Here is a 25,250-nt window from a genome sequence, read left to right as displayed (position 1 = left end):
AGATTTGTTTCATATTTAAGAGTGTTTTGTAGGATCAGCACAACTGACAAAATGTTATCCAGATCTGATAGAGGTTACAGATTTTGTGGTCATTTCAATTTAACATTGAAAACCTCACTTAATGTATATTTTATGTTACATCTTAATCAAACGTGCCCCAATCGCTCTCATATGGGAACCTGACAAAGATTGATCAGAATCTGATCCGAATTGTGGATTTTGTGGACATTTGAATTTAATATTGAAAAGCCCAATTTCTGTACATTTTGCATTATATCTCAATCAAAATTGCCTCGATGACTCTCATTTTTCTGTTATGGATTTACTTACAGCACCAAAATTGGATGGTGGTTCCAATTTTATGCCTGTTTGTCTTCCAATTATAAGTCAGAAACCAAGTGCCAAAAATCAAGGACACATTGCGCACAGCAGAGATAACCAGTGTTCTGTGAAAACTATCTGAAAAAGGATTCAGAAGCCAAAAAAGCTGAAAAATTTTAAAAAAGCTTGACAACACCACAAACAAATCTTCGATTCGAGTGTATGAACTAAATCCATCCTCCTGACATTTGATGACATCTAATTTAGCTCATGAAAAGTCACTTCTAACAGGTGAAGGGAGGCAAAAACCTCAGTCAACTGTAAAAGTCTTTGTGTGAAAGAGTCACTGGCAAGATTTCCACTTCCACTATATTTTTTCTGTGAATAACGTTCTAAAAGCCTCAGCATGAGGCACTTCATCGTGAGGATGCACGGCCGCTCTGATCACACGGCTAAAGTCAAAACAAGATAACAAATGGAACTGTGAACGGCCGTTAATGAGAAAGCTATTCTCTGTGAAGATGAAAAATGCACACGTGAAGGCTGTAAAACTTCGATGTGGAAGAAGGAGGAGAAGATATGCAGAAGAGAGGCTCTTATTTTGCTGGATTTTTGCTTTTATATGACAGTTTGCAGACTGAATTTGACCTTGAGCATATCACAGACAAGTTGGAGAATCGACTCAGTGTGTGAGGACGTCATGAAAGAAGCTTGAGGTCAGAGGGAATGACCGTCTCCTCGACTCCGACACTAACCTGCTCTTACCTGTGATTGTATCAGATAAGAGGAGCTTAGCTGGGCTACAAATTGAATGAAGTCATCAAGTGAAATAAGGTTTCCCAGGGCAACCGGGTGACTGCGTTTCTTTGAGGGCCGCTGTGTTAATACGTAGCCTGACAGAGTGCAGCACAACAGAATCACTAAACGCTCAGAGTGATGCATCCAACACGATCACCTCAGCAGGAATGTGACGGTCTGTACAGATCCCACTGAAAGTACTGCAACCGCAAAGCCAATTATTTTTGCTATACAAGGATGACACGTGGGATTGACATGAACAGATGAATCTGAGAAGGCAGTTTAGGATGTCAGCTTTTGTAACTTGTCATCAATGATTTAATTTAAATTTTTGGTATAAAATGGCAAACAAGCAACAAATGTGCTAAAGCGCAGCTAGAGATGTCTTCCTGTTGCTATGGAGTGCAGAACAATGTTTGAAATGGGTTTTGAAATATTCAAGAACAGAGTTCTGACTTAGACGGGACAATTTTGAGGTACAGTTGATGAATTTTTGCACCATTCCCAGCCACGCATTCCATCTATTGTTTAATTCTGTTTTTTGTTTCCCATACTTTTGTATATTTCATCTAGTATTTGCCAACATAGTGATGTTTTACTTTTAATCTAAACCTTGGAACAATGTTCCAAACACATTTGGAAATATTCTGGTGCAGTGTTTTGACTCAACAGCAGGTGGCAGACATGTTTACTGGAACTTGCGCAGGCAAACAAAGTTGCTGCTTTGATTGATGTGTATAAAGCTTCTCCAGATGCAATAGGGTTTGCCCTCATAATGAGTTATTTTAATTTGGTGAGTTACAAGATGACAGAATTCATTGTTTTTGAGACTGTCTACAAAAGCTGGCTATGAAGGACGAACTCACTCACTCACAAACCCTCTATTGTTACCAGTGCAGGGAATTAAGGTATCCTAAAAAATATAAAATACATCTAATGGCTGGGTGGCTCTAAGTGCACTCACTCACTGTGAACCATCCCTTAGTTATGCTGCTATAGACGTAGACTGCTGGGGGGTTCCCATGATGCACTGAGTGTTTCTTTCTCTTTTTTCTCTGTATGCACCACTCTGCATTTAATCATTAGTGATCGATCTCTGCTCCCCTCCACAGCATGTCTTTTTCCTGGTTCTCTCCCTCAGCCCCAACCAGTCCCAGCAGAAGACTGCCCCTCCCTGAGCCTGGTTCTGCTGGAGGTTTCTTCCTGTTAAAAGGGAGTTTTTCCTTCCCACTGTAGCCAAGTGCTTGCTCACAGGGGGTCGTTTTGACCGTTGGGGTTTTACATAATTATTGTATGGCCTTGCCTTACAATATAAAGCGCCTTGGGGCAACTGTTTGTTGTGATTTGGCGCTATATAAAAAAATTGATTGATTGATTGATTTTGAGATCAGCTTTGATGATCAGTTCGACATAAAAATCTTTTTTTTAAAACTGTTGTACGTGAGATGGAGATTATAATTACCCTCAGATCTGATTCAGATGAAGCTTCTCACCCACTCACTCATCTTCAACTGCTTACTCCAACCCAGGGGTCGTGGGGAGCTGGAGCCTATCCCAGCAGTCACAGGGTGTGAGGTGGGGTTCAATCTGGACAGGACACCAGTTTGTCCTCCAGAGGAAAGGCGGCTAAGGAAAGGTGGGGGCACCGCTGGGGTGGGGAGCATCCCTCGAGCAAATGAGCTAAATCAGTTTTTCAACAGGTCTGACTCCAACTCGACCACCCCACCCCAGGACTCCCCACCTGTTCCTCTGAGTAATAATAACCCCAGGTCCCCCTCACAGCCCTCCACCAACTCCTGCAGCAGACACCTCATTACACCTTTTCCACCCACCACAGAATCTGCCACGTCTTCAGTGCCTCGGACCAGAGTACATATCACAGCCAACCAGGTGATGAGAGAGCTGGAGAGGCTAAACCAGAAAAAAGCTGCTGGACCAGATGGTATCAGCCAGATGGTATGGTGCAGAAAGCGTGTTCCAGCCAGCTCTGTGGAGTACTCCAGCATCTCTTCAACCTGAGCCTTCACCTTCAGAGAGTTTCAGTGCTGTGGAAAACATCCTGCCTCGTCCCAGTGTCTAAGAAAGGGCATCCTGTGACTCCTAATGACTAAAGGCCAATAATACTGACCGCATACATTATGGAAGTGATGGAGAGATGGGTCCTGGCACACCTTAGACCAGGGGTGCCCAAGTTTGGTCCTCGAGATCTACCTTCCTGACACTCTTAGTTGTCTCCCTGTTCCAACACACCTGAATCCAATGAAAGACTTGTTAGCAGGCTTTTAATGAGTCAATGAGTCTTTCATTGGATTCAGGTGTGTTGGAACAGGGAGACAATTAAGAGTGTCAGGAAGGTAGATCTCGAGGACTGAACTTGGGCACCCCTGCCTTAGACCACTGGTGTGATCATTACAAGACCCCCTGCAGTTTGCATATCAGCCCGTCTAGGTGTGGATGATGCTGTAATATATCTGCTGCAGAAGGTTTACTCCGCTCTGGACAGACCCGACACCACAGTCCACATCTTGTTAGGAGAGACGGCATCCATCCCACTTTGGATGGAGCAGCTCTCATTTCTAGAAATCTGGCCAATTTTCTTAAATCCTCCAAACCGTGACTATCCAGGGTTGGGACCAGGAAGCAGAGTTGTAGTCTTACACACCTCTCTGCAGCTTCTCTCCCCCAGTGGCAGCTCCAGATGTGTTTGTCTCAGTGGATCCATGTGGGGTATATTTGTAACAGAATTTGCAGCAAATGTGAAAATATGACTTTATATTTACTGTGGCTACTACATAGTATGAGTCGTTAATTCATACAAACTATACTCAGTAGGAAAAAGCATTTCTTTAAAAATCATATTTTTCCTGATAGGACACAAATACAAATCAGATCATTTTGTAAAAGTGCACATGAGGCTGCTCTCTTCTAGGTGGCACTATTCTCCATCACTATCTAAATGTTGGGCTACATCTCTCCTGTTCCTCAGTTTCACCAGATTCTGGTTCCTGGATGGAGTTGTTTAATGGAACATTTTTATTGTGCGGTGCCTGCTCCAAGACCACCAAGCATAAAAATTCAAAAAAAAAAAAATAATATAGCACCTTCAACTGCACCACAGACTAAAACAGTTAAATGTGGTCTATTAAACATTAGGTCTCTCTCTTCTAAGTCCCTGTTAGTAAATGATATAATAATTGATCAACATATTGATTTATTCTGCCTTACAGAAACCTGGTTACAGCAGGATGAATATGTTAGTTTAAATGAGTCAACACCCCCGAGTCACACTAACTGTCAGAACGCTCGTAGCACGGACCGAGGCGGAGGATTAGCAGCAATCTTCCACTCCAGCTTATTAATTAATCAAAAACCCAGACAGAGCTTTAATTCATTTGAAAGCTTGACTCTTAGTCTTGTCCATTCAAATTGGAAGTCCCAAAAACCAGTTTTATTTGTTGTTATCTATCGTCCACCTGGTTGTTACTGTGAGTTTCTCTGTGAATTTTCGGACCTTTTGTCTGACTTAGTGCTTAGCTCAGATAAGATAATTATAGTGGGCGATTTTAACATCCACATAGATGCTGAGAATGACAGCCTCAACACTGCATTTAATCTATTGTTAGACTCGATTGGCTTTGCTCAAAATGTAAATGAGTCCACCCACCACTTTAATCATACTTTAGATCTTGTTCTGACTTATGGTATGGAAATTGAAGACTTAACAGTATTCCCTGAAAACCCCCTTCTGTCTGATCATTTCTTAATAACATTTACATTTACACTGATGGACTACCCAGCAGTGGGGAATAAGTTTCATTACAGTAGAAGTCTTTCAGAAAGCGCTGTAACTAGGTTTAAGGATATGATTCCTTCTTTATGTTCTCCAATGCCATATACCAACACAGGGCAGAGTAGCTACCTAAACTCTGTGAGTGAGATAGATTATCTCGTCAATAGTTTTATATCCTCTTTGAGGACAACTATGGATGCTGTAGCTCCTCTGAAAAAGAGAGCTTTAAATCAGAAGTGCCTGACTCCGTGGTATAACTCACAAACTCGCAGCTTAAAGCAGATAACCCGTAAGTTGGAGAGGAAATGGCATCTCACTAATTTAGAAGATCTTCACTTAGCCTGGAAAAAGAGTCTGTTGCTCTACAAAAAAGCCCTCCATAAAGCTAGGACATCTTACTACTAATCACTAATTGAAGAAAATAAGAACAACCCCAGGTTTCTTTTCAGCACTGTAGCCAGGCTGACAAAGAGTCAGACCTCTATTGAGCCGAGTATTCCTTTAACTTTAACTAGTAATGACTTCATGACTTTCTTTGCTAATAAAATTTTAACTATTAGAGAAAAAATTACTCATAACCATCCCAAAGACATATCGTTCTCTTTGGCTGCTTTCAGTGATGCCGGTATTTGGTTAGACTCTTTCTCTCTGATTGTTCTGTCTGAGTTATTTTCATTAGTTACTTCCTCCAAACTATCAACATGTCTATTAGACCCCATTCCTACCAGGCTGCTCAAGGAAGCCCTACCATTAATTAATGCTTCAGTCTTAAATATGATCAATCTATCTTTGTTAGTTGGCTATGTACCACAGGCTTTTAAGGTGGCAATAATTAAACCATTACTTAAAAAGCCATCACTTGACCCAGCTATCTTAGCTAATTATAGGCCAATCTCCAACCTTCCTTTTCTCTCAAAAATTCTTGAAAGGGAAGTTGTAAAACAGCTAACTGATCATCTGCAGAGGAATGGTCTATTTGAAGGGCCCCCCCCTGTGAGCAAGCACTTGGCTACAGTGGGAAGGAAAAACTCCCTTTTAACAGGAAGAAACCTCCAGCAGAACCAGGCTCAGGGAGGGGCAGTCTTCTGCTGGGACTGGTTGGGGCTGAGGGAGAGAACCAGGAAAAAGACATGCTGTGGAGAGGAGCAGAGATCGATCACTAATGATTAAATGCAGAGTGGTGCATACAGAGCAAAAAGAGAAAGAAACAGTGTATCATGGGAACCCCCCAGCAGTCTACGTCTATAGCAGCATAACTAAGGGATGGTTCAGGGTCACCTGATCCAGCCCTAACTATAAGCTTTAGCAAAAAGGAAAGTTTTAAGCCTAATCTTAAAAGTAGAGAGGGTGTCTGTCTCCCTGATCTGAATTGGGAGCTGGTTCCACAGGAGAGGAGCCTGAAAGCTGAAGGCTCTGCCTCCCATTCTACTCTTACAAACCCTAGGAACTACAAGTAAGCCTGCAGTCTGAGAGCGAAGCGCTCTATTGGGGTGATATGGTACTACGAGGTCCCTAAGATAAGATGGGACCTGATTATTCAAAACCTTATAAGTAAGAAGAAGAATTTTAAATTCTATTCTAGAATTAACAGGAAGCCAATGAAGAGAGGCCAATATGGGTGAGATATGCTCTCTCCTTCTAGTCCCTGTTAGTACTCTAGCTGCAGCATTTTGAATTAACTGAAGGCTTTTTAGGGAACTTTTAGGACAACCTGATAATAATGAATTACAATAGTCCAGCCTAGAGGAAATAAATGCATGAATTAGTTTTTCAGCATCACTCTGAGACAAGACCTTTCTAATTTTAGAGATATTGCGTAAATGCAAAAAAGCAGTCCTACATATTTGTTTAATATGTGCTTTGAATGACATATCCTGATCAAAAATGACTCCAACATTTCTCACAGTATTACTAGAGGTCAGGGTAATGCCATCCAGAGTAAGGATCTGGTTAGACACCATGTTTCTAAGATTTGTGGGGCCAAGTACAATAACTTCAGTTTTATCGAGTTTAAAAGCAGGAAATTAGAGGTCATCCATGTTTTTATGTCTGTAAGACAATTCTGCAGTTTAGCTAATTGGTGTGTGTCCTCTGGCTTCATGGATAGATAAAGTTGGGTATCATCTGCGTAACAATGAAAATTTAAGCAATACCGTCTAATAATACTGCCTAAGGGAAGCATGTATAAAGTGAATAAAATTGGTCCTAGCACAGAACCTTGTGGAACTCCATAATTAACTTTAGTCTGTGAAGAAGATTCCCCATTTACATGAACAAATTGTAATCTATTAGACAAATATGATTCAAACCACCGCAGCGCAGTGCCTTTAATACCTATGGCATGCTCTAATCTCTGTAATAAAATTTTATGGTCAACAGTATCAAAAGCAGCACTGAGGTCTAACAGAACAAGCACAGAGATGAGTCCACTGTCCGAGGCCATAAGAAGATCATTTGTAACCTTCACTAATGCTGTTTCTGTACAATGATGAATTCTAAAACCTGACTGAAACTCTTCAAATAGACCATTCCTCTGCAAATGATCAGTTAGCTGTTTTACAACTACCCTTTCAAGAATTTTTGAGAGAAAAGGAAGGTTGGAGATTGGTCTATAATTAGCTAAGATAGCTGGGTCAAGTGATGGCTGTTTAAGTAATGGTTTAATTACTGCCACCTTAAAAGCCTGTGGTACATAGCCAACTAACAAAGATAGATTGATCATATTTAAGATCGAAGCATTAAATAATGGTAGGGCTTCCTTGAGCAGCCTGGTAGGAATGGGGTCTAATAGACATGTTGATGGTTTGGATGAAGTAACTAATGAAAATAACTCAGAACAATCTGAGAGAAAGAGTCTAACCAAATACCGGCATCACTGAAAGCAGCCAAAGATAACGATACGTCTTTGGGATGGTTATGAGTAATTTTTTTCTCTGACTCTGACTCTTTGTCAGCCTGGCTACAGTGCTGAAAAGAAACCTGGGGTTGTTCTTATTTTCTTCAATTAGTGATGAGTAGAAAGATGTCCTAGCTTTACGGAGGGCTTTTTTATAGAGCAACAGACTCTTTTTCCAGGCTAAGTGAAGATCTTCTAAATTAGTGAGACGCCATTTCCTCTCCAACTTACGGGTTATGTTGTGTGGGCCGCCAGAAGAGGATGTACTGCTGGCCCACCACCAAAGGGCGCCCTGCCTGAAGTGCGGGCTTCAGGCACGAGAGGGTGCTGCCGCCACGGACACAGCCGGGAGTGACAGCTGTCACACATTCTTCATCATCGCACTCCATAAAGACCAGACGTCATCTCCACCTCATCGCCGAGATATCATACTTCATTGGAGGTAATACTCTCAGCCTTTTTGTGAGATTTATAAATCTGTTATTGTGAGTGTTTGCAGGAGAACCGGTCGTTTTTGCGGAGGCTGTGCAAGACGGCGCTCCTTTTCATCTGAGACCGCTGCAACGTGTTGAGTGAGAGGTGGAGGTGGCATTCCCACCGCTGTTGTTACTGGGTGTACACACACCCACACTTGACTGTCTTTGTTCTTCGCCAGCAGTACCAGATCCGACAGTCGGGGACGGTGATCACCTGGGAATTTGGGACTTGGAGGCTCCAGTATTCACCAGGTTCTGTGGGGGCGGAAATCGTGTGGTTCCGGCTCTTCTCAGGACAGACGTCTTCTATCCTCGAGCCTGCCCACACGTCACCTTTGTAATTTGACTGTAATTATATTCTGAGATTGTCTGTATGTTCGTTGTGCACGTTTCACAACATTAAATTGTTACCTTTTGGCTCATCTATTGACCGTTCATTTGCGCCCCCTGTTGTGGGTCCGTGTCACTACACTTTCACAACAGGATATCTCGGCCAGCGTCATCGACTCCGAGGTGCGTCACCCGGCTGTTGAATGACCAATGGGAGAGCAGGGAGCGCAGGCGTCTGCAGGAGGCGTGATTGGTGAACTACAGCACATTCTCACCACCTTTACGGCTCGGTTGGATCAAATGACCGAGCAAAACATCCTCCTGAACCGCAGGGTGGAGGTTCTCTCCGCACAGATGGCGGCGAGCGCTCAGGGCGCTGCTGCAGCTCGTCGTCCTGCCGACCCTGTGCAGAATATGAATGTTCCAGTGGTGGTTCAACAACCCCTCCCACCATCCCCTGAAGCATACATAAGCCCTCCTGAGCCGTACGGAGGTTGTGTGGAGACGTGCGCGGACTTTCTTATGCAGTGTTCGCTCGTCTTCGCACAACGTCCCATCATGTACGCGTCAGATGCTAGTAAAATAGCTTATGTGATTGCTCTGCTTCGGGGTAAAGCACGCGCCTGGGCTACGGCGCTCTGGGAACAGAACTCACGGTTGTTATCAGCATACACTGGGTTTGTGGGGGAGTTCAGAACAGTGTTTGATCACCCTAACAGAGGAGAGACCGCTTCAACCGTGCTGCTGTCAATGAGACAGGGACGCGAGAGCGCAGCCGCTTATGCAGTCAACTTCCGCATCGCGGCTGCAAGGTCCGGCTGGAATAACGTTGCGCTCCGCGCCACCTTCATAAACGGACTGTCATTGGTTCTGAAGGAGCAGCTGGTAGCTAAGGAGGAACCGCGGGATTTAGATGGGCTTATCGATCTCGTTATACGGTTAGACAATCGGTTGGAGGAACGCCGTCGGGAGCGAGGCGGAGGACGTGACCGGATACGCGCCACCCCTCTCCCTTCCGGGTTCGAAAAGGCGCCGCCCTCCCCATGCTCCACAACCACAGCGCTCCGTGGGGTAACAGCTCCCCCTGCTGACGTTGTTAGGGAAATGCACAGGGCCAAAATGAGGAGGCTGATCCGCGGGGAGTGTTTTCTCTGCAGCTCAAAGGAGCACATACAGAAAAACTGCCCCAAACGGCCAAAACGACAACACTCGCCCTTAGAGACTGGGCTAAGGGGGGGTCAAAACATTCAATTGAGACACACACAGATTGCCACACGACTCCCAGTCACAATCCTGAGCGGGGATTTAACCCTTCAAGCCCCAGCACTGGTGGACACGGGATCAGAAGGGAATCTGCTAGACAGCAGATGGGCAAGGGAGGTAGGGCTCCCTCTGGTGGCGCTTCCTTCGCCATTACAGGTTCGGGCACTAGATGGCACCCTCCTCCCTTTACTCATACACAAGACACAACCAGTAACTCTGGTGGTGTCTGGAAACCATCGGGAGGAGATTGAGTTTTTTGTAACTCCTTCTACCTCCCGCGTGATTTTGGGCTTCCCATGGATGTTGAAGCACAATCCCCGGATTGATTGGCCATCTGGGGTGGTGGTTCAGTGGAGCGAAACCTGCCATCGGGTGTGTTTAGGATCCTCGGTTCCTCCCGGTTTACAGGCTAAGGAGGAGGTCAAAGTCCCTCCCAATCTGACGGCAGTGCCGGTTGAGTACCACGATCTTGCTGACGTCTTCAGCAAGGATCTGGCACTCACCCTTCCCCCGCACCGTCCGTACGATTGTGCCATTGATTTGGTTCCAGGCGCTGAGTTCCCGTCCAGCAGGCTGTACAACCTCTCACGACCTGAGCGCGAATCAATGGAGACCTACATCCGGGACTCATTAGCTGCCGGGCTGATCCAGAACTCCACCTCCCCGATGAGGGCAGGTTTCTTTTTTGTGGGCAAGAAAGATGGCGGACTCCGTCCATGCATTGATTACAGGGGGCTGAATGAGATTACGGTTCGCAATCGATACCCGTTGCCATTGTTAGATTCCGTGTTCACCCCCCTGCATGGAGCCAAAATCTTTACTAAGCTGGATCTTAGAAATGCGTATCACCTGGTTCGGATCCGGAAGGGAGACGAATGGAAGACGGCATTTAACACCCCGTTAGGTCACTTTGAGTACCTGGTCATGCCGTTCGGCCTCACCAACGCCCCCGCGACGTTCCAAGCCTTGGTTAACGATGTGTTGCGGGACTTCCTGCACCGATTCATCTTCGTATATCTGGACGATATTCTCATCTTTTCTCCGGATCCTGAGACCCATGTCCAGCATGTACGTCAGGTCCTGCAGCGGTTATTAGAGAACCGACTGTTTGTGAAGGGCGAGAAGTGCGAGTTTCACCGCATGTCTTTGTCCTTCCTGGGGTTTATCATCTCCTCTAACTCCGTCGCCCCTGATCCGGCCAAGGTTGCGGCGGTGAGAGATTGGCCCCAACCAACAAGCCGTAGGAAGCTGCAACAGTTCCTCGGCTTTGCTAATTTCTATAGGAGGTTCATTAAGGGCTACAGTCAGGTAGTTAGCCCCCTGACAGCCCTGACCTCTCCAAAACTCCCCTTCACCTGGTCGGATCGGTGCGAAGCCGCGTTCAAGGAGTTTAAACGACGGTTCTCTACTGCGCCAGTTTTGGTGCAGCCCGACCCTAGCCGCCAGTTCGTGGTTGAAGTGGACGCCTCTGACTCAGGGATAGGAGCCGTGCTGTCCCAGAGTGGAGAGACTGATAAGGTTCTTCACCCGTGTGCCTACTTTTCACGCAGGTTGACCCCGGCTGAACGGAACTATGACGTCAGCAATCGAGAACTCCTTGCGGTGAAAGAGGCTCTTGAGGAGTGGAGACACCTGTTGGAGGGAGCGTCTGTGCCGTTCACGGTTTTCACTGACCATCGGAACCTGGAGTATATCAGGACCGCCAAGCGGCTGAACCCCAGGCAAGCCCGCTGGTCACTGTTCTTCGGGCGTTTTGACTTCCGGATCACCTATCGCCCCGGGACCAAGAACCAGAGGTCGGATGCCTTGTCCCGGGTACACGAAGAGGAGGTCAAAACTGCACTGTCGGATCCACCGGAGCCCATCCTGCCGGAGTCCACTATCGTGGCCACCCTCACCTGGGACGTGGAGAAGATCGTCCGGGAGGCCCTGGCACGGAGCCCGGACCCAGATACAGGTCCGAAGAACCGTTTATACGTCCCACCAGAGGCCAGAGCTGCAGTCTTGGACTTCTGTCACGGTTCCAAGCTCTCCTGTCATCCAGGGGTGCGAAGGACCGTGGCAGTTGTCCGGCAGCGCTTCTGGTGGGCGTCTATGGAGGCCGACGTCCGGGAGTATATCCAGGCCTGCACCACCTGTACCAGGGGCAAGGCTGACCACAGGAAGGCCCAAGGACTACTCCAACCGCTTCCTGTGCCTCATCGCCCCTGGTCCCACATCGGCCTGGATTTCGTCACGGGCCTCCCACCGTCCCAGGGCAACACCACCATCTTCACGATAGTGGACCGATTCTCCAAGGCGGCCCACTTCGTGGCCCTCCCGAAGCTCCGAACAGCCCAGGAGACAGCAGACCTCCTGGTCCACCATGTTGTCCGTCTGCATGGGATACCCACCGTTTCTTCTAAGTCCCTGTTGGTAAATGATATAATAATTGATCAACGTATTGATTTATTCTGCCTAACAGAAACTTGGTTACAGCAGGATGAATATGTTAGTTTAAATGAGTCAACACCCCCGAGTCACACTAACTGTCAGAATGCTCGTAGCATGGGCCGGGGCGGAGGATTAGCAGCAATCTTCCATTCCAGCTTATTAATTAATCAAAAACCTAGACAGAGCTTTAATTCATTTGAAAGCTTGTCTCTTAGTCTTGTCCATCCAAATTGGAAGTCCCAAAAACCAGTTTTATTTGTTATTATCTATCGTCCACCTGGTCGTTACTGTGAGTTTCTCTGTGAATTTTCAGACCTTTTGTCTGACTTAGTGCTTAGCTCAGATAAGATAATTATAGTGGGCGATTTTAACATCCACACAGATGCTGAGAATGACAGCCTCAACACTGCATTTAATCTATTATTAGACTCGATCGGCTTTGCTCAAAAAGTAAATGAGTCCACCCACCACTTTAATCATATTTTAGATCTTGTTCTGACTTATGGTATGGAAATAGAAGACTTAACAGTATTCCCTGAAAACTCCCTTCTGTCTGATCATTTTTTAATAACATTTACATTTACCCTGATGGACTACCCTGCAGTGGGGAATAAGTTTCATTACACTAGAAGTCTTTCAGAAAGCGCTGTAACTAGGTTTAAGGATATGATTCCTTCTTTATGTTCTCTAATGTCATATACCAACACAGAGCAGAGTAGCTACCTAAACTCTGTAAGGGAGCTAGAGTATCTCGTCAATAGTTTTACATCCTCATTGAAGACAACTTTGGATGCTGTAGCTCCTCTGAAAAAGAGAGCTTTAAATCAGAAGTGTCTGACTCCGTGGTATAACTCACAAACTCGTAGCTTAAAGCAGATAACCCGTAAGTTGGAGAGGAAATGGCGTCTCACTAATTTAGAAGATCTTCACTTAGCCTGGAAAAAGAGTTTGTTGCTCTATAAGAAAGCCCTCTGTGAAGCTAGGACATCTTTCTACTCATCACTAATTGAAGAAAATAAGAACAACCCCAGGTTTCTTTTCAGCACTGTAGCCAGGCTGACAAAGAGTCAGAGCTCTATTGAGCTGAGTATTCCATTAACTTTAACTAGTGATGACTTCATGACTTTCTTTGCTAACAAAATTTTGACTATTAGAGAAAAAATTACTCATAACCATCCCAAAGATGTATCGTTATCTTTGGCTGCTTTCAGTGATGCCGGTATTTGGTTAGACTCTTTCTCTCCGATTGTTCTGTCTGAGTTATTTTCATTAGTTACTTCATCCAAACCATCAACATGCTTATTAGACCCCATTCCTGCCAGGCTGCTCAAGGAAGTCCTACCATTACTTAATGCTTCAATCTTAAATATGATCAATCTATCTTTGTTAGTTGGTTATGTACCACAGGCCTTTAAGGTGGCAGTAATTAAACCATTACTTAAAAAGCCATCACTTGACCCAGCTATCTTAGCTAATTATAGGCCAATCTCCAACCTTCCTTTTCTCTCAAAGATTCTTGAGAGGGTAGTTGTAAAACAGCTAACTGATCACCTGCAGAGGAATGGTCTATTTGAAGAGTTTCAGTCAGGTTTTAGAATTCATCATAGTACAGAAACAGCATTAGTGAAGGTTACAAATGATCTTCTTATGGCTTCGGACAGTGGACTTATCTCTGTGCTTGTTCTGTTGGACCTCAGTGCTGCTTTTGATACTGTTGACCATAAAATTTTATTACAGAGATTAGAGCATGTCATAGGTATTAAAGGCATTGCGCTGCGGTGGTTTGAATCATATTTGTCTAATAGATTACAGTTTGTTCATGTAAATGGGGAATCTTCTTCACAGACTAAAGTTAATTATGGAGTTCCACAAGGTTCTGTGCTAGGACCAATTTTATTCACTTTATACATGCTTCCCTTGGGCAGTATTATTAGACGGTATTGCTTAAATTTTCATTGTTACGCAGATGATACGCAGCTTTATCTATCCATGAAGCCAGAGGATACACACCAATTAGCTAAACTGCAGGATTGTCTTACAGACATAAAGACATGGATGACCTCTAATTTCCTGCTTTTAAACTCAGATAAAACTGAAGTTATTGTACTTGGCCCCACAAATCTTAGAAGCATGGTGTCTAACCAGATCGTTACTCTGGATGGCATTTCCCTGATCTCTAGTAATACTGTGAGAAATCTTGGAGTTATTTTTGATCAGGATATGTCATTCAAAGCGCATATTAAACAAATATGTAGGACTGCCTTTTTGCATTTACGCAATATCTCTAAAATCAGAAAGGTCTTGTCTCAGAGTGATGCTGAAAAACTAATTCATGCATTTATTTCCTCTAGGCTGGACTATTGTAATTCATTATTATCAGGTTGTCCTAAAAGTTCCCTAAAAAGCCTTCAGTTGGTTCAGAATGCTGCAGCTAGAGTACTGACGGGGACTAGCAGGAGAGAGCATATCTCACCCGTGTTGGCCTCTCTTCATTGGCTTCCTGTTAATTCTAGAATAGAATTTAAAATTCTTCTTCTTACTTATAAGGTTTTGAATAATCAGGTCCCATCTTATCTTAGGGACCTCGTAGTACCATATTACCCCATTAGAGCGCTTCGCTCTCAGACTGCGGGCTTACTTGTAGTTCCTAGGGTTTGTAAGAGTAGAATGGGAGGCAGAGCCTTCAGCTTTCAGGCTCCTCTCCTGTGGAACCAGCTCCCAATTCAGATCAGGGAGACAGATACCCTCTCTACTTTTAAGATTAGGCTTAAAACTTTCCTTTTCGCTAAGGCTTATAGTTAGGGCTGGATCGGGTGACCCTGGACCATCCCTTGGTTATGTTGCTTTAGACGTAGACTGTGGGGGGTTCCCATGATGCACTGTTTCTTTCTTTTTTTGCTCCGTATGCATCACTCTGCATTTAATCATTAGTGATCGATCTCTGCCCCCCTTCTCGGCATGTCTTTTTCCTGGTTCTTTCCCTCAGCCCCAACCAGTCTCAGCAGAAGACTGCCCCTCCCTGAGCCTGGTTCTGCTGGAGGTTTCTTCCTGTTAAAAGGGAGTTTTTCCTTCCCACTGTGGCCAAGTGCTTGCTCATAGGGGGTCGTTTTGACCGTTGGGGTTTTTCATGGTTATTGTATGGCCTTGCCTTGCAATATGGAGCGCCTTGGGGCAACTGTTGGTTGTGATTTGGCGCTATATAAGAAAAAAGTTGATTGATTGATTGATTGACATCGTCTCAGATCGTGGTCCCCAGTTCTCCTCACACATCTGGAGGAGCTTCTGCAGGGAACTGGGGGCCACCGTGAGCCTCTCGTCCGGGTACCATCCACAGACAAACGGACAGGCAGAGCGGGCCAACCAGGAACTGGGACAGACCCTCCGCTGCGTCACATCCGCGCACCCGACGGCCTGGAGTAACCATCTGGCCTGGATCGAGTATGCGCATAACAGCCAGGTGTCTTCCGCCACCGGCCTCTCCCCATTTGAGGTGTGTTTGGGGTATCAGCCCCCGTTGTTCCCCGTGGTGGAGGGAGAGGTCGGTGTGCCCTCGGTCCAGGCCCACCTGCGGAAGTGCCGTCGGGTGTGGCGCTCCGCCCGTTCTGCCTTGTTGGAGGCCCGGACGAGGGCGAAGACCCATGCAGACCGCCGGCGATCCCCGGCCCCTGCTTACCAGCCCGGGCAGGAGGTGTGGCTGTCCACGAAGGACATCCCCCTCCAAGTGGACTCCCCCAAGTTGACGGACCGGTACATTGGACCTTTCAAGATCCTCAAAATCCTCAGTCCTGCCGCAGTGAAGCTCCGACTCCCAGCTTCACTGCGGATCCACCCGGTTTTTCATGTGTCCAGACTCAAGCCTCACCACACCTCACCCCTCTGTGCTCCCGGTCCGGCGCCGCCTCCTGCCTGGATCATTGACGGGGAGCCGGCTTGGACAGTGCGCCGGCTCCTGGACGTCCGTCGAATGGGCCGTTGGTTCCAGTATTTGGTGGACTGGGAAGGGTATGGACCCGAAGAACGCTCCTGGGTGAAGAGGAGCTTCATCCTGGACCCGGCCCTCCTGGCCGATTTCTACCGCAGACACCCGGACAAGCCTGGTCGGGCGCCAAGAGGCGCCGGTTGAGGGGGGGGTCCTGTTGTGTGGGCCGCCAGAAGAGGATGTACTGCTGGCCCACCACCAAAGGGCGCCCTGCCTGAAGTGCGGGCTTCAGGCACGAGAGGGCGCTGCCGCCACGGACACAGCCGGGAGTGACAGCTGTCACACATTCTTCATCATCGCACCCCATAAAGACCAGACGTCATCTCCACCTCATCGCCGAGATATCATACTTCATTGGAGGTAATACTCTCAGCCTTTTTGTGAGATTTATAAATCTGTTATTGTGAGTGTTTGCAGGAGAACCGGTCGTTTTTGCGGAGGCTGTGCAAGACGGCACTCCTTTTCATCTGAGACCGCTGCAACGTGTTGAGTGAGAGGTGGAGGTGGCATTCCCACCGCTGTTGTTACTGGGTGTACACACACCCACACTTGACTGTCTTTGTTCTTCGCCAGCAGTACCAGATCCGACAGCCGGGGACGGTGATCACCTGGGAATTCGGGACTTGGCGGCTCCAGTATTCACCAGGTTCTGTGGGGGCGGAAATCGTGTGGTTCCGGCTCTTCTCAGGACAGACGTCTTCTATCCTCGAGCCTGCCCACACGTCACCTTTGTAATTTGACTGTAATTATATTCTGAGATTGTCTGTATGTTCGTTGTGCACGTTTCACAACATTAAATTGTTACCTTTTGGCTCATCTATTGACCGTTCATTTGCACCCCCTGTTGTGGGTTCGTGTCACTACACTTTCACAACAGGTTATCTGCTTTAAGCTACGAGTTTGTGAGTTATACCACGGAGTCAGGCACTTCTGATTTAAAGCTCTCTTTTTCAGAGGAGCTACAGCATCCAAAGTTGTCTTCAATGAGGATGTAAAACTATTGATGAGATACTCTATCTCAATTACAGAGTTTAGGTAGCTACTCTGCACTGTGTTCGTATATGGCATTAGTTTTCAGGGAATACTGTTAAGTCTTCTATTTCCATACCATAAGTCAGAACAAGATCTAAGATATGATTAAAGTGGTGGGTGGACTCATTTACTTTTTGAGCAAAGCCAATAGAGTCTAATAATAGATTAAATGCAGTGTTGAGGCTGTCATTCTCAGCATCTGTGTGGATGTTAAAATCGCCCACTATAATTATCTTATCTGAGCTAAGCACTAAGTCAGACAAAAGGTCTGAAAATTCACAGAGCAACTCACAGTAACGACCAGGTGGACGAGACTAAGAGTCAAGCTTTCAAATGAATTAAAGCTCTGTCTGGGTTTTTGATTAATTAATAAGCTGGAATGGAAGATTGCTGCTAATCCTCCGCCTCGGCCCGTGCTACGAGCATTCTGACAGTTAGTGTGACTCGGGGTCACACAAACTGTCGTGTGTTGGTGTTTACAGATAAATGTGCTTTTGTAAAATATTCCATTTTTTAATTTGTAAAAACAGGCATTTTTACAGAGCCCTGGAATGTGCGCACGTTTTATGATGTTGTAAAACATGCACTCAATATTGTCTTCACACATAAATGTTGGCTATTCGCCCTATTGACATTTCAAATCCCACAAAACCTCAGAGAGGTCGCCAAGCTGTGAGATCTCAGTAACATTGAGAACTGCACTGAGACGCTCTGATCACGCTGCACTTTAACTGCACACGGACAACACCATTAACATCGCAACATAAAACTATTTTTATATTGTGCCTAAAACTCTCATGAATATATTCTCTGGGTTTATAGATGTTGTTATTGTGTTTATTTTATGTAAACATGCGAGAATCACAGGCTGTCTGTTGGGAAAGTGTAGTGACACGGACCCACAACAGCGGGCGTAAATGAACGGACAATGGAAGAAGTCAAATTATAACACTTTACTGGTGTGAATGTCACAACCAAACACAGCAGAATCAGAATGTGCAACAGTCAATTAATAAAGGTATCGTGTGGGCAGGCTCGACGATAGGAGACGCCCGTCAGGAAACGAACCGGAACCACACGATTTCCACCACCACCTGAACCCGAGGAATACTGGAGCCGGCAAGTCCCGGAGTCCCCAGGTGGCCACCTCTCCAGCGTGTCGGATCTGGTACTGCTGGCAGAAAGCAAAAGACAGTCAAAGGGTGGGTGTGTGAACACCCAGTAACAATGGTGGGAATGCCACCTCCACCTCTCACTCAACATGTTGCAGTGGTCTCAGAGGAAAAGGAGCGCCGTCATGCACAGCCTCCACAAAAACAACCGGTTCTCCTGCAAACACTCACAATCACAGATTTATAAATCTCACAAAAAAGGGCTGAGAGTAGTACCTCCAGATGAAGATGATATCTCGGCAGTTTGGTGGAGGTGTCTTCCTGCTTTTATACCAGATGTATAGATTAGTGACAGCTGTCACAGACACCACGGCTTGTTCCTGCGGCGGCAGCGCCCTCTCGTGCCTGAAGCCCGCACTTCCAGACCGATGTGGGACCAGGGGCGGTGAGGCACAGGAAGTGGCTGTAGAAGTCCCTGTGCCTTCTGGTGGTCAGCCTTGCCCCTGGCACAGGTGGTGCAGGCCTGGATGTAAGCCAGGACAGCAGTCTCCAGGGACGCCCACCAGAAGCGCTGCCGGACTACTGCCACGGTCCTACGCACCCCTGGGTGGCAGGAGAGTTTGGACCCGTGACAGAAGTCCAGGACGGCAGCCCTGGCCTCTGGTGGGACGTATAGTCTGTTCTTCGGTCCTGTTCCGGGATCCGGGCTCCGTGCTAGGGCCTCCCGGACGGTCTTCTCCACGTCCCAGGTCAGAGCAGCCACGATAGTGGACTCCGGGAGAATGGGTTCCGGTGGATCCGACAGCTCGGTCTTGACTTCCTGTTCATGCACCCGGGACAGGGCATCCGATCTTTGGTTTTTGGTCCCGGGGCGGTAGGTGATCCGGAAGTCAAAACGGCCGAAAAACAGTGACCAGCGGGCTTGCCTGGGGTTCAGTCGCTTGGCGGTCCTGATATACTCCAGGTTCCGGTGGTCAGTGAAAACCGTGAAAGGCACAGACGCTCCCTCCAGCAGGTGTCTCCACTCCTCAAGGGCCTCTTTCACCGCAAGGAGCTCTCGATTGTCCACGTCATAGTTCCGCTCTGCTGGGGTCAACCTGCGGGAAAAATAGGCACACGGGTGAAGAACCTTATCGGTTCCTCCGCTCTGGGATAGCACGGCTCCTATCCCTGAGTCAGAGGCGTCCACTTCAACCACAAACTGGTGACCAGGATCGGGCTGCACCAAGACCGGTGCAGTCGAGAACCGGCGTTTCAACTCCCTAAACGCGGCTTCGCACCGATCTGACCAGGTGAAGGGAACTTTTGGTGAGGTCAGGGCCGTCAGGGGGCTAACAACCTGACTATACCCCTTAATGAACCTCCTGTAGAAATTTGCGAAGCCGAGGAACTGTTGCAGCTTCCTACGGCTTGTAGGTTGGGGCCAGTCTCTCACCGCTGCGACCTTGGCCGGATCCGGGGCGACGGAGTTGGAGGAGATGATAAACCCCAGGAAGGACAAAGAAGTGCGGTGAAACTCACACTTCTCGCCCTTCACAAACAACCGGTTCTCCAACAACCGCTGCAGGACCTGACGTACATGCCGTACATGGGTCTCAGGGTCCGGAGAAAAGATGAGTATATCATCCAGATATACGAAGACGAATCGGTGCAGGAAGTCCCGCAACACGTCATTAACCAAAGCTTGGAACGTCGCGGGGGCGTTAGTGAGGCCGAACGGCATGACCAGGTACTCAAAATGACCTAACGGGGTGTTAAATGCCGTCTTCCATTCGTCTCCCTTCCGGATCCGAACTAGGTGGTATGCGTTCCTAAGATCCAACTTTGTGAAGATTTTGGCTCCATGCAGGGGGGTGAACACTGAATCCAACAAAGGCAACGGGTATCGGTTGCGAACCGTGATCTTGTTCAGCCCCCGATAATCAATGCATGGACGAAGACCGCCATCTTTTTTTCCCACAAAAAAGAAACCCGCTCCCATCGGGGAGGTGGAGTTACGGATCAGCCTGGCAGCTAAGGAGTCCCGGATGTAGGTCTCCATCGATTCGCGCTCAGGTCGGGAGAGGTTGTACAGCCTGCTGGACGGGAACTCCACGCCTGGCAACAAATCGATGGCACAATCATATGGACGGTGCGGGGGAAGAGTGAGTGCCCGATCCTTGCTAAAAACGTCAGCAAGATCGTGGTACTCAACCGGCACCGCCGACAGATTGGGGGGTACTTGGACCTGCTCCTTAGCCTGGGAACCGGGAGGAACCGAGGATCCCAAACACCTCCGATGGCAGGTTTCGCTCCACTGTACCACCACCCCGGACGGCCAATCAATCCGGGGATTGTGTTTCAACATCCAGGGGAACCCCAGAATCACACGGGAGGTAGAAGGAGTCACAAAAAACTCATTCTCCTCCCTATGATTCCCTGACACTACCAGAGTTACTGGTGGTGTCTTGTGTGTGAGTAAAGGGAGTAGGGTGCCATCTAGTGCTCGCACCTGCAATGGTGTAGGTAGCGCCACCAGAGGGAGCCCTACCTCCCTGGCCCATCTGCTGTCTAACAGATTCCCTTCTGACCCTGTGTCTACCAGTGCTGGGGCCTGAAGGGTTAAATCCCCACTAAGGATTGTAACTGGGAGTCGTGCGGCAATATGTGTGTGTCCCACGTGAATTTTTTGGCCCACCCTAAGCCCAGTCTCTAGGGGCGGGCGTTGGTGTTTAACCGTTCGGGGCAATCGCTCAATTGATGCTCCATTGAGCCACAAACAAAACACGCCCCGCATGGAAACCTCCTCTGTCTATTAGGTGGTCTAAATGTGGCCCTGCTCGTGTCCATAGCTTCGTCAGCAGGGGGAGCTGTCGCCCCACGGGACGTAGAGGCCAGGGAGCGTGGGAAGGGCGGACCTCTCTCGGACCCGGAAGGAAGAGGGACGGCGCGCGCCCGGCCACGTCCTTCGTCTCGTTCCCGACGGCGTTCCTCCAACCGATTGTCTAACCGTATAACGAGATCAATAAGCCCATCTAATTCCCGCGGTTCATCCTTGGCCACTAGGTGCTCCTTTAGGACTGACGACAGTCCGTTTACAAAGGCGGCGCGGAGCGCAGCGTTATTCCAGCCGGACCTTGCAGCCGCGATGCGGAAGTCGACTGCATAAGCGGCTGCGCTCCGGCGTCCCTGTCTCATCGACAGCAGCACGGTTGAAGCGGTCTCTCCCCTGTTAGGGTGATCAAACACAGTTCTGAACTCCCTCACAAACCCAGTGTATGTGTGAAGGAGCCGTGAATTTTGCTCCAAAGCGCCGTAGCCCAAGCGCGTGCCTCTCCCCGAAGCAGAGTGATCACATAAGCTATTTTGCTTGCGTCTGACGCGTACATGACGGGACGTTGTGCGAAGATGAGTGAACACTGCATAAGAAAGTCCGCGCACGTCTCCACACAACCTCCGTACGGCTCAGGAGGGCTTATGTATGCTTCAGGGGATGGTGGGAGGGGTTGTTGGACCACCACTGGAACATTAATATCTAGCACAGGATCGACAGGAGGAGGAGCTGCAGCAGCGCCCTGAGCGCTCGCCGCCACTTGCACGGAGAGAGCCTCCACCCTGCGGTTCAGGAGGATGTTTTGCTCGGCTATTTGATCCATTCGAGCCGTAAAGGCGGTGAGAATATGCTGTAGCTCACCAATCACGCCTCCTGCAGATGCCTGCGCTCCCTGCTCTCCCATTGGTTGTTCAACAGCCTGGTGACGCCCCTCGGAGTCCATGACGCTGGCCGAGATATCCTGTTGGGAAAGTGTAGTGACACGGACCCACAACAGGGGGCGTTAATGAATGGACAATGGAAGAAGTCAAATTATAACACTTTACTGGTGTGAATGTCACAACCAAACACAGCAGAATCAGAATGTGCAACAGTCAATTAATAAAGGTGTCGTGTGGGCAGGCTCGACGATAGGAGACGCCCGTCAGGAAACGAACCGGAACCACACGATTTCCACCACCACCTGAACCCGAGGAATACTGGAGCCGCCAAGTCCCGGAGTCCCCAGGTGGCCACCTCTCCGGCGTGTCGGATCTGGTATTGCTGGCAGAAAGCAAAAGACAGTCAAAGGGTGGGTGTGTGAACACCCAGTAACAATGGTGGGAATGCCACCTCCACCTCTTACTCAACACGTTGCAGTGATCTCAGAGGAAAAGGAGCGCCGTCATGCACAGCCTCCACAAAAACGACCGGTTCTCCTGCAAACACTCACAATCACAGATTTATAAATCTCACAAAAAAGGGCTGAGAGTAGTACCTCCAGATGAAGATGATATCTCGGCAGTTTGGTGGAGGTGTCTTCCTGCTTTTATACCAGATGTATAGATTAGTGACAGCTGTCACAGATGATGGGTGACAGCTGTCACCACGGCTTGTTCCTGAGGCGGCAGCGCCCTCTCGTGCCTGAAGCCCGCACTTCAGGCAGGGCACCTTCTGGTGGTGGGCCAGCAGTACCTCCTCTTCTGGCGGCCCACACAACACTGTCTCTTCGTTATTTTCAATGGGAGCTGATGTGAGTTGCGCTCGCTTCCTGATCATGTCATTCTGGGAGAAAGTGAAGTTTGCTCTTTAACATCTTGATTATTGTTCTTTACAACACTGTTTATATATATATATATATATATATATATATATATATATATATATATATTAAATTCCACGCAGATTAAACGTAGTAGACACGGATTATTTATTATAATTGTTTTAGCAAGTTTTCAGGGTATCATGCAGCAGTCTCTTCAGACATGACATTAATTTAAATAACTTGTCTGAGAATAGTTTGGTTAAAAGTTGAACCATAAGTTAAAAATGTATGCCTCTGGATGACTTGGGTGATATTGCCTGCGTATCAGTATGGGGTTAAGTGAAATTAATTTTTTTTTGGGGGGGGGGGGGAGTAGAACTACACAACAGCTACGAAACATTTAACAGGAAGGTGCTCAACCGATTTTAGGTTTTATAAATATTTGTAGCTGTTCAGCTTTATTTACCATGTTATCAGTTTAAAAATTATTGGACAAAAATTTATCGCAAGATAGTCTGATAATGGTTTTTAAAGTTATCTAAAAAGATAATCCGATAATGAAAACATTATCTTCGATAATTATCGGTTATTGGATTATTGGAACTGTGCCCACCACTGACCATAACCTAATCTTACTTCTTCCCCCCACCCTAACTATAACCACCCCGACCCTCCCACTTCACTTTTAATTTCATGCAGCCATCATGAAATGAATTAGAATTAATTTGTGCTGCTGTGATGAAAATGAGGCGCTTTTTGTCACAGTATCATGAACCAATAGATTAATGTATATTTCGTGCTGCTGAATCATGACTTGCCTTGAGACCAGGTTGAATACGGAACATACAGATTGCAAAAAAACAAACATGATGTGACAGAAGAAATCTGAGTTCAGATTTGGATTCAGCACCACAAAATGACCCTAAATCAGTTCTCAAAGTCCATGCAATAAAAAAAACAAAAAACAAAACATTGTTGACCGGTGTACTCGATAATGGCATTGGGATCAATAAAATCATCAATTCTCATCCCTACTAATGAACTCATACTCATACACACACACACACACACACACACACACACACACACACACACACACACACACACACACACACACACACACACACACACACACACACACACACACACACACACACACACACACAAAACTTTCAGGAAAGACAGGTCAAAGTCCCAAAGTACTGCTGCACAGACACACAAACTCTGTCTTGGCCTTGAAATTGAAATTACCACCAACAATGGCGATAGTGCACAAATACACATTTGAGTCGGACAGAAACATAAAAAAAATATTTTATTCATAAGGTCGCCCTGCAGGGGTTTGATCAGCCTTGTTGGCAGATGCTTTTACTGCAGCCGTAGGAACAGTAACTCACTGAGGCATGCCGGGAGCCGTGGTGGCAAATTGCTACCTTCCTGTGCTGTTACTTTTAATTACATTAGGCAGAAGAAAGAAAAAAGAATGGTGGGCAGATTAAATTTGGTCTGCATCTATTAGTTAACTTTGAACATGTTTAATTCTCTGGCAAGATGTTGCTGAATGTTTTCACTCGTCTATTTGTTGAACTGTGATAAAGATGACTTAGAAACTCAAAATGTTCATTAACCACAGCAGTTAACCTGAAAAAAAGAAGAAGAAGCTTCTATGCAGCCTCAAGAGGAAGCTGGATAAATGTAGTCACCAAACAGAAAAACACACAAAGAAAAAAGTAAGTAAAAAACAGTGAAGAGAATTGGTGCCAAGGTGATATGAAGCTGTGAAAAAATGAGATCCAGAAGAATTCAGGTGAGTTCATGAAGAACAGCTTGTGAATCTTGATGATCCTGTGATGTGTGTGTGAGGAGGGCCTCAATATGTCCTGAGGGTCAGACAGACGGCAGCAGGAGTGGAACAAGAAGACTGAGGCAGATTATCAGCACAGAACCAGGGAAAAGTCAAAACCGTGACTGCATGAATAAAAAGGACACTGCATTCTGTATTTATTTATAGAGCAATACCAACAGTACCAACACTTCTTTCTCCACATATCACAGTGTGTGTGTGTGTGTGTGTGTGTGGGGGGGGGGGGGGGTCTATCTATGCTGAAACAGCATGATCTTTATTACAGATGTCATTATGCTGTTTGTCTGTGAGCACAGATCCGGACTCCTGCTGGATGGTTCCACAGCTGCTGATAGTAAAACCAGATGAAATTTGCATAAAATGAGCCGTGTGTGTTTGTGTGTGTGTGTGTGTGTGTGTG

General features: G+C 46.9%; 1 protein-coding gene across 1 annotated transcript in view; it reads right to left on the bottom strand.

Moving 5' to 3' along the window:
- LOC117510012 (whirlin-like) overlaps positions 1-25,250 on the bottom strand; it is a 274,252-nt gene that overhangs the window by 57,567 nt on the left and 191,435 nt on the right. The window lies entirely within an intron of this gene.

The sequence above is a fragment of the Thalassophryne amazonica genome, chromosome 5, assembly GCF_902500255.1.
Source record: "Thalassophryne amazonica chromosome 5, fThaAma1.1, whole genome shotgun sequence".
In the NCBI taxonomy this organism is placed as follows: Eukaryota; Metazoa; Chordata; class Actinopteri; order Batrachoidiformes; family Batrachoididae; genus Thalassophryne; species Thalassophryne amazonica.
Note: the sequence above shows the minus strand (reverse complement) of the source record. Positions and strands in the feature narration are given on the sequence as shown.